Here is a 5,000-nt window from a genome sequence, read left to right as displayed (position 1 = left end):
GTGTCACTAAAGGTTTGTACCCTCATGCCACTCCTCTGGCCCTCAGACAGGGAGCTGAGTCACAGAGCACATGGAGCTCTTTGCCCACAGATCATGGAATCGTGGAATTGTTTGTGTTGGAAGAGACCTTTAACTACCATCTAGTCCAACTCCTGCGGTGACCAGGGACAATCTCCACTAGACCAGGTTGCTCGGAGCCCAATCCAGTCTGACCATGAATGTTTCCAAGGACGGGGCATCCATCACCTCTCTGAGCAACCTTTTCCAATGTTTCACCACCCTCATCATAATATTTTTTCTTTATATCTATTCTGTATCTACCCTCCTTTGTTTTATACCATTACCCCTTGACCTATCACAGCAGACCTTCCTAAAAAGTCTGTCCTCCACTGTCTTATAGGCCCTCTTTAAGTACTGGAAGGCCAAAATAAGGTCTCTCTGGAGGCTTCACTTCTCCAGGCTGAACAACTCCCTCTCTCTCAGCCTGTCTCCATTACAGAGGTGCTCCAGCCCTCCTCTGGACTCACTTCAACAGGTCCATGTTTTTCCTATGCTGAGGACCCCAGAGCTGGACTCCTGGTGGGATCTCACAAGGACAAACTAGAGGGTTGGAATCACCTGTGGGGAGCGCTCAGGAAAGAGAGATCAAGAGGGCTTCCAGAAGGAAAAGGATGCAGGTCACCAAGGCTACTTATGCAGGGTATGCAAGGAGCACATGCTGTAGCTCAAGTTTTAGGAATCACCTTGGATTCTGAACTGAATGTAGTTCAAATTAAAAAAAGGATTCTTCCATGCATGAGTTAGAGAGGAAACAACACAAATGTCATTTAATTTACATGACAAAGTGCTGCCATTATTTCAGTATGACAGAATGCCACTAAGGGCAATTTCTGAAAATTATTTAAACAATGTAATGAGTTAAATGTCAGCATTAGCTAATTATGTTTATGCTAATTGTTAATTAGCTCCATAATGGAGACAGTCTTAATTAACAATAGTTATGTGTGTGTGTATGTGTATGCAAAAAGGAGTGTGTATTGAGAGTGAGAGGCTGTGAAAAAAAATGTTGTAAGTAATTTAATTTCCTGTAATAATAAGTATTTCATTTCAGACATTAACGAGAATTTTTCTATATACTTTAGAAAAGATGTGATTAACTTACAATGTATCTGTAAGCAATCCTTTCTATACAGCATCTGTTCTGTCACAACAGCATCTTTTTTTTCTTTTTTTTTCCCCTCATGAACTGTGTAAAGCTAGTTCTGTCTCTGTGCTTCTGTGACAGGGAAAAACATACACTTTGGAAATATAGGCAGGGTTATGACAGGGAGGTCAACATAACTGAATCTCAGGCCAAAGAAGATCACTAATTTCCAAGATAGCAGGAAATTCTTGTTATATTTGTCAGAGAAAAAGTCGTAAACAGATTGATGTTCTTATCTATGTAATGAGTTGACACTTCCATAGCAAAAAAAACCCTTCTATAATGTGGTCTGTTCTAAAAACAGTGATCTAAATTTAAAAAGCAATACCTTTTTTTTCCTTATCATATGACATAAGAAAAAACCCACATTATGACACAGCCTGCATGCTCACAGTCCATGGGTTTAGAGCACATGCTGGTGAAGTGTTTAAATAAAGGTTTTGGATTAAAGTGGATAATTCAGCCTTCTCCGGCCCTGCAAAGCAATTTGGAGCATCTTAAAGGCTTTGCTGAACTGAGACCGTCATTCCCAAGTTCTCATTCCAGTTTCAGCTGGGAAAGATCATGTCAAAGTGAATCCTCAAAATCTGTTTGTGCTTGGGGCACTTAAATTAGCCCCAAAAGGCCTAAAAGACATCTCAAAGGAGAAGCATATATAGGAACACTGAAAATATTCCTTCAGGAGTCCCACAGAGTCCCACTTGGAAGCAGGTCTCCACCTCCACAGCAGTTCTGCCCAACCTTTGACAGGACATTCGGGAAGAAATCACTTGGAATCAAAGAGAGTAGGAGTAAACTCGAGGAGAGCAAGTCCAACCTTTTGAGGTAAAGAGAATCTAGATGCAATCCCCAGCTGCCCTTTGGGATTAGTGTGAATTATAGGCTTCCTAGCACCACGAGGAGTTCATCAAAATGATGGAGCTGGATGCTTCACAGAATTCCATGATGGGAGGACGAGAGAAAATAGGCACAAGATGTGAAAAGATAGGCTGGAAACGAGCAGGAGCTTTTTCACAGGGATGGTCCAGCAGGAGAACAGTTACCCAGGGAGGATGTACCTCCGTCCTTGGAGGTTTTCAAAGACAGGATAAAGCTGTGAGCAAACTGGTCTGACCTCAGATACAACCTTGCTTTGATCAGGAGGCTGGACTAGAGACCTCCTCAGTTCCCTTCTAACCTGAATTATCCTATGATCCTGTAAGCCTACATTTTGGATACACAGTTCAAGTCCACAGGCCACAGTGCCCACTACTGTGCCCCAATGTAAATTGAGAGTGCATTTTTAAAATCTGAGTTTGCATGGAGATTAATGGAATATCACCATTTAGACACATATTTGGTCAAACTCAACTCTGAAAACCAGAAGACAAACCCATCTGTCCTAGCAGAGCTGCCCAGGTGTAACTGAGAAGAGAGGCTGGCCTGGAGTGTGTTTCTTAAATCCAATTAAATGTCCATGCTGCTGCTAATAACGTCAGGGCTTTGATTTAAGTTACACCACCACTAAATATAGATGCAGCCAGCAGTTCAGCGCCTCACCAAAAAATAACAGTGGGCTATTAATGACATTCCAGTTCTTCAGGGCTGGGAGAGCCTCTGGGAACAGCACACCAGTACCTACAGCTACCGTCGCTGTGCAACTTGCAAGCCTGTGTTTTTGATGGACCTTGTGAAGTCAGCAGCTCTTGGCTGCTGTGTCACTCACCAAAAGGAAAGTTAAAACCCTTCTTGAACTCTTTTGTGGCTTCTTTGGGGGAAAGTATTCTCACGCAGCCATGAAGGATATGATGAGGTAAGAGTGCCTGGAACAAATACAGGACTCAAAGGGTCTGTGGAGCTGAGGGAGCTTGTAAAGCCAAGGTCATCTGCACAGCTGAGCCATCACTACAGCCACGGCTCTCTCTCAATTTCCCAGTTGTCCAGTCCAAGAAAGTCTCATAGAATTTGGCCTTGAGTAGTTCAAGAAGACATATTTGCAAATGTATGACATAAAAATATAATAATTTCCTATCCAACGTGCCAAGTTGTCTGCTTTGCTGCCTTTATTCTGTGAATGAGAGCGTGAGCAGATCTGTACTTTTAATAGGCTTAATTAGTGTCTGAAAAAATTACTGTTGCCTTAGAAATACAGTTCTATGCTTCAGTTCTGCCATATGTATGCAGTAATGAGTATAAATGCAAATGATTAAACATAGAAGCCAGCGAAATTGCCTTTGTAGCTACTTGTATATAACATAAAAGCAGCTTTCAGTCTGAGATATCAGTTTATAATTACATTCATAAAAATAAATTAAAAACATCAGTTAATTCTACAATAGTTACAGAAAAGAAACCAGACTTGCTTTTCACAATTACATTCTCTACTTTTTTGCCTATGTTCAAACAGTGGAAGTTACAAGTTTGTACACAAGCTTTTCTAACAGCAAACTCTCAGCCTGACCAGTTGCAAGGAAGTCAATGAGAAAACTGAGGTCAATGAGGTCAAGGCTGAAAAGTGGGAAGTGAAGGTGTGAATTGTGTATTATTAGCTGATTAACACGCATATTATGAGTCACACCTCACAAGTGCTTTGGTTCAAATTAAATGTTTCATTGTATTGCCCCCTCTTTCTATTTTATGTGAGACAATACCAGCTTCTCAAAATAAAAAATCATTTTAAAAGTAAACTTACAAGTTAAAAAGTTCTGTACAGGGATGGTACATTTCACCATTGCCAAGACATGGGTATCAGGAGGTAACTCATGTTCATACTGTTTTGAAAAGTTGTTCATTGGCAGTCAGCAACCTCCACCAACAGGAAAATGTGTGTTTCCTTTACTGACTCGATATTTGGCCTTCAATACATCCATCATCCTATGGATAAGTCTACTTTCACCTGAATAACATGGTACTCAGCTGGTTTTTTAACCTTCACTGTTGTATTTTGATAGTACCAGATGAGACCACCCTTCTTTCTCTCTCTGTGTCTTTACCACACAGCCCACATAGCACAGACCAAGCGGTTCCATTTGAGACAAAGCATTAGGGCAATACATGGATAAATGAAGCAAAGAAGTCCAAATCAGGAACTGAAATAGTGTGATAACACACGACTAGCACCCAACCATTCTTAGTTTTGGCCAGGAGAGGTATGACTTGCTGCACTCCTCATGGAGTTGGACACAACTTTTTGTTGCTAGGCTGTTACAACCACCCCTGAAGGTGAGGGTAACTCAGGTTCTTATTAATAGATCACTTGAGGTAGATTAGAGTGAAATGACACTGAATTATCGGTGTTTATAAATATATATATATATGTAGGATTTATTTGAGAATAATTTGGTTGCAGTAGGAAGCAGGAATGTAGCTCTTTGGGTCATTATTATCTATAGAAATATAATAATATAAAAGCATAAAAGTAACACTTCAGAAAATGTATAAGGAAAAGAAAGATAAAGAAAGGATAAGAGTAGAAAGATACCACCACCCGTGAATCCAGTCATGAGGCTTGATTGTTGCAATTTAGATGTTTGTTGTTTGGAGTGATGGTCACAGTCTTGAGCCATCAGAGGTGTGGAAAGCCCCGAAACACGAATTTCAGTGGGTTAATATACACCCAGGTTCAGGTGGAACACCCAGATACCTCCCCTCAGGGGAGGGAGTTTTACACAGTCTGATGCAACACTGTGGATCATGTGCAGTCCTCTGGTGGAAAGCCCCAGAAATTTGAAGGTAGAAGGTATGGCCAGTCTTCGCGAGCGAAGATTTGGGAAAGGTCATTAACCCTTTGAGCCTGCGCAGTGGATTTTTTAGGTGA

General features: G+C 41.1%; 1 long non-coding RNA gene across 2 annotated transcripts in view; it reads right to left on the bottom strand.

Annotated features, from left to right (window-relative positions):
* LOC108500138 overlaps positions 1-59 on the bottom strand; it is a 2,579-nt gene extending 2,520 nt beyond the window's left edge. For both annotated transcript variants that reach the window (XR_001875766.1, XR_001875765.1), the window contains exon 1: positions 21-59. This is a non-coding gene — a long non-coding RNA (uncharacterized LOC108500138). The remainder of the gene's footprint in view (positions 1-20) is intronic.
* Between the last annotated feature and the right edge of the window lie 4,941 nt (positions 60-5,000).

The sequence above is a fragment of the Lepidothrix coronata genome, unplaced genomic scaffold (assembly GCF_001604755.1).
Source record: "Lepidothrix coronata isolate B3197 unplaced genomic scaffold, Lepidothrix_coronata-1.0 Scaffold85, whole genome shotgun sequence".
Classification (NCBI taxonomy): domain Eukaryota; kingdom Metazoa; phylum Chordata; class Aves; order Passeriformes; family Pipridae; genus Lepidothrix; species Lepidothrix coronata.
Note: the sequence above shows the minus strand (reverse complement) of the source record. Positions and strands in the feature narration are given on the sequence as shown.